Source organism: Thrips palmi, unplaced genomic scaffold (genome assembly GCF_012932325.1).
Source record: "Thrips palmi isolate BJ-2018 unplaced genomic scaffold, TpBJ-2018v1 HiC_scaffold_2, whole genome shotgun sequence".
NCBI classification, from domain to species: Eukaryota; Metazoa; Arthropoda; class Insecta; order Thysanoptera; family Thripidae; genus Thrips; species Thrips palmi.
In genome coordinates, this window is record NW_023144629.1 from 11,052,848 (window position 1) to 11,063,370 (window position 10,523).

Sequence of the window (10,523 nt, forward strand, 5' to 3'; positions counted from 1 at the left end):
GAAGTGTGCCTGCCAGGCATGTAGAAAAGAAGAGTGTGCCTGCAGGCTTGCAGAAAAGAAATGAGTGCCTGCAGGCATGCACCAAGAAGTGCATGCCTGGCACACACTTGAGTTTACAGAGTAGTTCCCCCGGAGTTATTTTTGGCCCGTCCCGTTTATTTTTTGTAAAAAAAAATGACGGAGGGACGGGCAAATAGTATGATGCATGCTGTGCGTCCGTTCGTTCGTCCGTTCGTTCGTCCGAGGACTTCCCGTGGTCCGATCTTGACCAAATTTGGCATACAGCCTCCTTGGGTGACCCTAAGAACCGCCCGGTGGCAGCAAATCCGATCCGAGCCCCGGGGGCGCTGCTGCAGGTGCATCATGGTCTACATGGGGTCGAGGAGGATTTCGGCAACGGATACAGCTAGGAGGGCATGTAGGGGTATTTTTGGAATCGGAGCGACGAAACAAAACCAACGGTGCCAGTTTCAAGCGAATCGGAGAAGTTTGGATCCGGGTTCAAATCCCAGTGGGGTATATTATGAACATTCTTTTTATCCGAGTTTTTGCATTGTTTCTGATGTTTTTGAGGGCGCTGATGACGAAAATAACATCTATTTCGACCCCAGACTCAGGTTCAAACCCGTCAGGGTTAAACAAAGGCGAAATTAACACATTTGTTAATGTACGGGACGGGCCAAAGTTGCCGATATTTATCGCTACTTTTCCTGTTATTATACTGCAGGATTGTTTACGTTACTCTCGTAGCGCGGAACGATTTAAGTGGAAGAGCTTTTCACTAAATTGTGCGTGTCGATTTGCATCATTCGCAACAACGCACTTTTTCGTGCTTTCAAATTCTTGCATTTCAAGTTCCATGCTGAATTTTGTTAGACGCTTAATGTAGGGTAGTTCTTTCTCAAATCGCACGACCCCCGAAATCGATGTCTCGGATTCGGACCAAACTTGGTGGACTCATTGCTTGAGTCACCAAAACCAAGTTTCTGACCCCGAAAAACTTTTTTTTGCTCTAAAAATATTTTTTTCCCCTTAAAGTGTTAAAAAATGGACCAAAAATCGAATTTTCGTCCAATTGACCCTACATTGTGCAAAGTTGTTTTTTCAACGTCTTTTTATCTTATTTTATCCTATTTTATCCTATCCCACTCAGAAATGATTTTTAACACCACTAATAACCACGAAAAACGACAAAATTTTAACGTTTTCTTGAATACCCAAAAAATGCATCCGAATTTTTTCATGAAAATTTGTTTTTAAATTCATCTTTTGGTCCTCTAACATGTGTCAAAAAATTGGGAGAGTTAAATTTGAATTGCCTTTAAAATAATTTTTTTCCACTTTTTTCAAAGAAAATTTTCACTGAAATGACTCAATTTATCAAGTTTTCAGCAAGACTATTGAAGTCTCATGGCTCCTGGGTCCTCCTGGATGGGCAGGGATGTTGGAAATGTATTACTGAGTAGATAGTAGCTTCAAGATGTTTATTTTTAATTATTTTAGATGGTTGACAGGCAATACCGGTAAGTTGCCCTAGACTCCGGCCCATAGGCCCCGATCCGACCCCGACCCGGCAAAGACCCGGCCGAGACCCGTCAAAGACCCGGCCGACACCCGGTCGCCCCATAGGAATCCGGCAAAGCCTTGGCTAAGCCCCGGCAGAGTCCGACCGAGTCCGGCCACGGTGTAAGAGTGCACCACCCGAAGAGTGGTCTCCCTACACCGTAAGTCCGGACTGGGGCGGGTTCCGCCGGGCACAGTGTAGGTAGACCACTCTGTGGTGCACTCTTACACCGTGGCCGGACTTGGCCGGTCGGTCGGACTCTGCCGGGGCTTAGCCAAGGCTTTGCCGGATTCCTATGGGGCGACCGGGTGTCGGCCGGGTCTTTGACGGTCTCGGCCGGGTCTTTGCCGGGTCTCGGCCGGGTCTGGGCCGGGTCGGGGCCAAGTCGGGGCCAAGTCGGGACCGGTCCGGGGTCGGATCGGGGCTTATGGGCCGGAGTCTAGGGCAACTTACCGGTATTGCCTGTCAACCATCTAAAATAATTAAAAATAAACATCTTGAAGCTACTATCTACTCAGTAATACATTTCCAACATCCCTGCCACTCCAGGAGGACCCAGGAGCCATGAGACTTCAATAGTCTTGCTGAAAACTTGATAAATTGAGTCATTTCAGTGAAAATTTTCTTTGAAAAAAGTGGAAAAAAATTATTTTAAAGGCAATTCAAATTTAACTCTCCCAATTTTTTGACACATGTTAGAGGACCAAAAGATGAATTTAAAAAAAAAATTTCATGAAAAAATTCGGATGCATTTTTTGGGTATTCAAGAAAACGTTAAAATTTTGTCGTTTTTCATGGTTTATAGTGGTGTTAAAAATCATTTATGAGTGGGATAGGATAAAATAGGATGAAATAAGATCAAAAGACGTTGAAAAAACAACTTTGCACAATGTAGGGTCAATTGGACGAAAATTCGATTTTTGGTCCATTTTTTAACACTTTTAGGGAAAAAAAATATTTTTAGAGCAAAAAAAAATTTTTCGGGGTCAGAAACTTGGTTTTGGTGACCCAAGCAATGAGTCCACCAAGTTTGGTCCGAATCCGAGACATCGATTTCGGGGGTCGTGCGATTTGAGAAAGAACTACCCTGTACGCAGTAATTTTCTGAGAAACAAATAACAAGAGACAACGAGGGCCAAGGTGATTTAGTACTGATGTAGTGGCCTCAGGATGTCCTATAAATGGATCTTCTCAGAAGCAGTGGTGGATTAATTGTTCAAGGCAGGTTTATGAACGTTGTTGTCTGTTGCAGGATTATTTGCCGTGCTTCGGGCTTTGGGGTCGAGTTTGAAGGCCTTCCCGACTCGCCCCCATTATCGAGAGACCACCGCGAGGACCACTGTGCTGCACGGCAAGGGCATCTACAACCTGCGTCACTGAGGTGGGAGCTCCTTCCCTTTATCTGACTTTTCTGTTGTCTGTTTAATCATTTCACTGTGGAAAAGAAGATAAACAACTAAGGGAGGGTGGGGCACCATGACCACTGGGGCACCATGACCACCCCCCTCGCTCTCGGGAACTACTTTGCCGACGGCAACCGGTCGACCGGACTTTCGAGAGAATAGAATTCTAACTATTTTCAGCCAGAGCCCTACCTTCTAGCTTCAAGGGTACGACCATAGCACCTCGCCAAAATTTTTGTTACAGCGTTTTGGCTAAATTGGGCGTTTTTCAAATCTGGGATATTTTTTCTCACTCTCACATTTGAGAAGATAGGTTCGATGTCTTAGGTTTTTCTCAAAATGTCGGCTCTTCGGCAAAATATCCAACATCACATTTAATTCTAAGTAGTTGTTTGCTTGCTCGGGGAGCCTTAGAGTCGTTAACTGCACTGTGGGGCACCATGACCACTTTTTAGTGGGGCACCATGACCACACATATTTGAGTGTTTTTTCTCATATTTTGGCCTGATAATGATTTATTTTCGTCGAAAATTTGCTTTTTGCTTCTGAAAATGTAAAAAGGTTGAATAATTGCTGCAGAATAGATAGTTTTATCACAAATTTGTGATAATTTGTGAATCACCAAGATGATTAAGAATGGTTCTGAAACTGAGACTTGAAATGGTGGTTTCTCTTGCACTAAATGAGCTCCAAACCGCAAAAGTTGGCCGCGAAGGCGATCCGTGGCTACTTTGCACCAAGATGGCTCTGGCATTATGAGAAACAGCATTTAATTCACTTGTTTGCAGTGTAGTAACCGCGATAATTTTCTTAAAATTTACCAAATTGAAATCTGCATACGAATTTGGACTCGTCTTAGCAAGACAAACATAAAATGTTAACACATGTCATAGCTTTGGATGTGAAATTTGAAAGCCTTAGAGCGTTAACTGTTTTAAACCGTCCATTTCAAGGCATCTTAGAACGTTTGATACTTCGAAGGTTTTTACAGTGTTTTTTAGTTTAGTTGACTGGCCTGATGGTAATGACAGCGATATAAACAATTTCAATGAGAATACTGGTAGAAAGTACACTTTTTGGGCCAAAAAATTACTATGGTCATGGTGCCCCACGGGGTGGTCATGGTGCCCCATAGGTGGGGCACCATGACCACTTTGCGTTTTATTTTCCAAAGTGTTCTGTGAGCCTGCCGTGCATTGCAGACAAGTTCCAATGGTTGGAAGAGGTCCTTGGAGGTCCAAAGAATCCCCTCATGCTAGAAACTTAACTGTTCGAACCACACGGTGGAGTAGAGGGAGGCACAAAAAAAAAGTGGTCATGGTGCCCCACCCTCCCTTAAATCCAAACTAGATCAAAGTTGATGCTGAGGTGGTTCGGAAAAAGCGCATGCTCTCGAAAAAAGAACCGCAGTAAAAGTTGAGGAGTCCAAGGGAAACCTGGGATCTATTTAGAAGGGTTTTGCAGAAGTTTTCAACTGTTGAGTTGTCGAAAGAGACAGTTTTGACAGTAACAGTTAGAATGTAAAAGAAATTCACAAGAAATGAAGGCATGTTTTCCAAAGAGGCGACACTTTTGTGTAAAGTAACAGTTCCAAAACTTTGGCATTTTGTGGTACTGAAGCGGGCGGTGCTCTCGTGTTATCCTCGAAATCAGTTTTCCGCTTTAGCGTTAGGGAACACTTACGACAAGTAAAGATGAAAAGTTGCGTAGCAACAAAGTCACGGCGAAAGTGATGCCTGGGATTCCTAGGCGGCTCCTGAAAAATAGACGCCTCATTCCAGGGTGCGCCTGGGAATCCCAGGCGCTAGGTTTTTAAGGAGGCTCGTTAATATTTTGTTTACCTCATTTGTAAAACGCAAATCTCCCTTTCATTTCAGGAATCTATGAAGCGAGCTTGAGTTACGTGGGATCATCGACGCCCGAGTTCCTGAGATCATCAATGCCCGAGTTCCCAAGACCATCGACACCCTTCAGCATCTGCAGTGCCCTGAGCAGTTTTTTTTCTAATTTCAGGTGCGTTTCTTTATATGCTTAGGCACTGAGGTTACAATGAGGTTACACTTGGTTGAGTGTTAATGGTTTTTTTTTCTTTCCTTTTTCAGGGGGAACGCCGAGGGAATCCAACTTTGCCTACCGGACCGTCTGAAGCGGCCTATCTCGCATGCAGACCATTGAATACCGTTTGAAGCTAAATATTTTTGGTCGAACTGAACCAGTAGGGGTGACTGATTTTTCGATGGGTTTTTCTTTCGTACAAGTAATACTCTGTGGCTTGTCTCGGTGACGTTTCGGTGTTGCAAATATGCACCAAACACCAAATGTCATGGTATTTATTTGTCCCATGGCATTATTTTTTGTCTTTTGACGGCTGCAGTTTATAAGCACCTGCGATGGTGACATAATTTGTTTCCACCTGCCGACACAATTGCTGTTTTTATCCCTGAACGGACAATGTGGGATATCAGGTGAAATCAAATGTATATTGCTATTGAACTATCTGCTTAAAACTGCATCTTTCTCTGGGCATGGAAATAGTTTTCGGCCCGTCCCTTATTCACGTATTAGAGAGTGGGAGACGTATATAAAGTAGAATTCATGCTGAATTTAGGAAATCGCGAAGCTGAAATAAGAAGAAGAAAAGAAGAAAGTGCTCCATGAACATAGTTGTTGTGGGCTGCTGAACAGATTTAGTTCTGGTTGTAGTGCTTGTTCGCAGGTTATTTGCATAATTGTGTTCGTGGCCGCACTCAATTTTGCAAAGGCGAAGGTTTTTCATGCAAACATTTCAACATATTTGTACGAAGAACACGCTTGCTCAACATTGTGTGAGGCACTTACAGAATTATTTTATGTCTCGCAATAGGTGTTGTCTTGTCACTGCTGCTGTATAGTTTAACTTCGGTAGTGCGAGGACAGGCTCCAGGACTTTCGTGTACAATTCTTTCTGATGGCGAAAAATCATTAGGGACGGTGCACGCGAAGCGGGGGCCCACAAAAAGGAGTACCCCTGCCTCGCCCAGCGCATCGCATCGCTCATGACACCACGCTGCAAAGTTTGTTTACGATTTGGTCCTGGAACAAGCCCTTTAGAAGGGCAGTCCTCGTACGATTGGTCGCATTTCTTCTTTGTCCTCGTTTTCCGAGGCTCTCGGCGCTGCTGTGACTGTTACGGGAGAGTGTTGTGGATAGGTTTGGCAAAGTTCTCAAAACGTTAGTAAATGCACGAATTTGTGCGCTGCTTCGCAAAGGTGCAGCAGGACAATGCACACCTAAGCGTCTAAGGTGCACAAAATTTTGCATCCACAAACGTCTGATTGCATTTGTCTGCATCTCTCCACAAATTTCCTTCCAGTAATTTCCATCATGGTTGTTTGTGCACAACTTTGTACACGGTAAAAACGGTTCCTGGTTTTCCCAGGAGCTCCCTGGAAATCGCCTACGTCTCTACCATAGGCTTCCTGGGAAAACCAGGTTCCGTTTTACCGTGTACGGAAATGAGCAAATGCCTAAAATGCCCAAATGGGTGCGTTGCCAAGCATACAAGTGAGCATTTTGATGTAGCACTTTGTGTGACTTCCGCACGAACTCGTGTATTTTACACGCATACTCATTCCTTGCAAAGCTGGCCGAAAACAAACAGGTACATAGGAAAGTGGTGTGGGGGAGACGTCCCATATTGCTTGTACCTATCGTAAACCCTTACTACAATTGTGTGCGAGGCCTCACAGTTTTTATGTACGAAACACAAAAATATTCGTACTTATTAGGATGTGAAGTCGCACAACTTTGGGCGAATTCACGCAGCAGTAAGTACGGATTCTTCGTGGTTTGAAACAACAGTGAGGTCTCGTCCAAAAATTGTGCAATTACGCGTGTAAGGAGTTCTTAGATCCTTGTCTCTTGTCACATGTTCTAGGGTCGAGGTTGCTAGGTTCCTAACTTGATGTTTTTGGTGGATGAGGATTGAGGGGCTCAAGAGAATGACACCGAGAACTAAATGCTTTGAGTTAAGCGTCAATTGATGCAGCGTTTGATGACGTTTTCATTGAACGTTTTCGTTGAAGTGCAATGCCGTCTCATTCATTAGTATAGGGCATTTTCGGGACGCATTGCACTTGGAATCTCCGTGCAGACCCCCCGCCACTGCAGCGTGAGGAGAGGGGTAAGGAGAGGGCCAACGTGACAGGGTAGTTCCAACTGACCTTGTGAATTCAACTGCATTTTCAGCGGATTCTGTGTTGAGTGCATTAATGAGAACTCCCCTAGGTGTGTACTCAGTCGACAATGCACCTAACTCAGTGCGCTTTCACGATGCAGTTGAGTTTCTTGTTCACAGGAGAATACTTTGCTACTTTGCACCCGAGGTTTAATGTAAGGTTAAGGGACGGGCCGAGTTTCCCTATTTGTGTCACTACACTGTTTTCCAACGAGTGAGACCGACTTTGATTGGACGCGATTGACCCGTCTAATTTGAGTCACATTTGTTGGATCGTAGCTTAAATTTAAAACGAATGTGACACGAATTTACGATTAACGCATTTAGTATCACTCACTTTGAAAACAGTGTACACTCAGCCATATTATTGGGACATTACTTTTTAAGCTTCAGACAAGGAGTGCGCAGGATTTTCTTTATTGCAGAAGGTTTCAAACGGTTGTTTAATGGTCTGCGTGGAAGATGAGTCGTATCATGACTGTTTTAATGTATTCTGATGTTAGCTGATTAAGTTAATTTATAAGCTACTAACGTGTCAGTTAATTATTGTGTTCACTTATTTTGTGTTGTGACTGGGACTGCACTGGACTGAACTCTGTTTTAACATCAACTGCCATCACGAAACATAAGAAGTAACTCACACTGTAACTTTTAACTGTGTAGGTGGTGAACACGAGGCAGGGCTCGATGAGAGGTGAAAGTACTGTGAGCAGCCTGACAGCTTCTTTAGGTCCCTGTCCCTCATCATTAGGGCGAGGGCATGTCCGATCTCCAAGTAAAGGAGACGTGCCTCGCCGCGCTGAATGTACTGCTTGATTGGCGTTTCTTCCGGAGGACGCCACACGCCATTCCGGCCCCGCGAGGCCGCGGTGGCGTGGGGTGCTGCTGGTGACCACCTCGCCGTGGTCGCCCTTCCCTTCCGAGAGGGAATGGGTTCGGCTCTAGGCCGGCTGGCGGCGCTTTATCAATTCAGTGCCGCTTCCGCGTGAGGGTGCGTACCGCCGTGGCGAGTTCTGCTTGGCTGGCGCTTGCCACACTGCTCGGCGGCAATTAGTGCTGCCGTCGTGGGGGCCTAGGTGGTGGAACACCGAGTGTTCACCCTCCCGCCCCCTAAGGGCGGTAGGGTTCTGGCTAGCCTAGTAGCCGGCCACCTCGGCCTTTGCCAAACGCAGGAATCCCATTGGTTTAGCTGTAAGGCCGCGGAGGTTTACTTGGCTGGCGTTTGCCACACTGCAAGGCACTCTGAGGGGTGCAAGTATTTCATCATCCCTTTAAATGGCCTCTACTGACCAGGAAATGTGTCAGAGGAAGGCGCTAAAGTGGTGGTGCATTATTTGCACGTCAGCTTTGTGCCGTTCGTCGTGGGGGTCGAAGTGGCGGAACACCTCAGTGTTCACCCTCCACCCCCTAAGGGTGTGAGAGTTCGGGCCAGTCTAGCAGCCGGCCACTTCGGCCTTTGTCAACTGTAAACCTTTCAAAGCCAACGACGCAAACTGCAACGTGTTTCTACGCACTAAATGTGTAGGTAGAATTTTGTACGTGTAACTTACACGATTTTTTGCATACGTGGAGTTTGTATAAAATTGTATGTAAAAATGCATAAGTCAGTGCAAATTTAAGTACAATTTTATGTACAACTGTCCATGGGGTTTAAAATCATGCATTACGACGTACAAAATTGTACACAAACATTTAGCGAGTACTTGTTGCATTAAACGGTTACTTTTAATTGCACGATGAGGTAATTAAAAGTCAAAGCGGCTGTTTTTTTTTTTGGTGCTCTGCGAGGAGGATGGCATGGGTGGGCTATTCGTTTGAGCACTTTGATGTGGACTTATTTCTGATTACGTTGCATTAGAGGTGTGGGGCCTCGTGTTTACCTTGTATCTGCACACTTAATGTCATGGACCATGTTTAGTCCCACGAGTTGGGCAATTTTAAGCACATCCGACGACAGTACAAATTTGGTCCCGCCTGCTGCAAATTGCACTTTCATAAGACTATTTGTTCCGCCTGGCAGACCCAAAATTTTATCACCATCAGATGTGCTTAAATCTGCATCATCCATGATACGAGAAAAAAAATCAACGACATTTAGTGTGATAATCGCTCAATTCGTTACATCACTGCATATTAACACTTGCCAGAAAATTCACCTTACTGACAGCGACGACATGCATAGTATTTATAAAAGCCTTATGTTAGCATTGTTACATCTCGTAGTGTAATTTCTTGATGTTTTTGTCAGCCCAACTCCACCAATGTTCTTTTTTCGCGTAGTTTTTTCAGGTTTCGCCGTTACTTGTAATTTTGAAATGTCATTTAATGTTTGTTGTAATTTTGATGTTTCCTGAAAAGAAAAATACCTTTTGTTGCATTGATTCTTATTTTCTTCAACTACGATATTTTCTGCCATTCAACATGCCTCTTCAATTTTAACAATCCCCAGAATTTTATTGCGTTTTATTTTGTTTATAAAGTCACTACCAGTCCAAGAGCATTGTTAACGTAAACCTGCCTGCACTCAGTAAAGTCTATGATGCATTCGCTGTGTGGACACGACCAAACTTGAGGTATTATAGAATTGTAGTCAATTGTACAGAAACTGTTCGTATTTGGAAGGAATTTCCTTCCTAATACGAAGCATTCCTTCGAAGAGTTAACTATGCCTTCCTTTTCTCCGAAATACAAAGCGACGCTTCATTGGCTTTACTAAATTATTTTTAAATTCCATTTTGTTGTATCAATACTTTTCTAGTTGTGGCTACAAACGATGTCCACCTTGTCAGAGGTTTGCTTGCCAACTTGCAGCAGTAATTTGCCCTAAATTTGCGTTTCTTTCCTTTACTAGAATACTGCATTTGGCTTCTTTGGATTGCATAGCTAATGACTTTTAGAGAGAATAAATTAGCAATTTCGGGACTCCCAAATCATGACATTTGGTTGCACTCTGATGCAAAAGCGGCCAATTTTTGGCATTCATAATCACCAGTCCGTGGCAATTAAACACGTTATTACGCCGTTGCGAGGACAGTTGCGCCTGCGTTTGTAGTGTCGAGCCTTGCTTGCCTTACTTGCCTCACATCCAAACCGTTCAGTTAACTTTCACAACGCGATTCTGCCTGCATGCAGTCTGACCAAGAAATGCACCCACTTCAAATATGGTAAATAATGAACTCAAATATATTCACGTGGAAAAATTGGCCGGCCGAGAGCCATTGTTCATTCACTGCTCAGCCAGTGGCAATTTGCTTGCTACTGGGTTGGCAAGCCGCATTGAATGCCAAACGTGGGGCATGAACCCGCGTAATAGTCGAGTCAGTTTGCCCGTTGTATCAGG

The 10,523-nt window shown here is 44.3% G+C and overlaps 1 long non-coding RNA gene across 1 annotated transcript; it reads left to right on the forward strand.

The window, feature by feature from the left end:
- Window positions 1-2,744: 2,744 nt before the first annotated feature.
- On the forward strand, window positions 2,745-9,560 carry LOC117646774. The gene is made up of 3 exons (XR_004587797.1): window positions 2,745-2,945; window positions 4,845-4,980; window positions 5,070-9,560. It is a non-coding gene; the product is annotated as an uncharacterized LOC117646774 (long non-coding RNA).
- The last annotated feature ends 963 nt before the right edge of the window (window positions 9,561-10,523 follow it).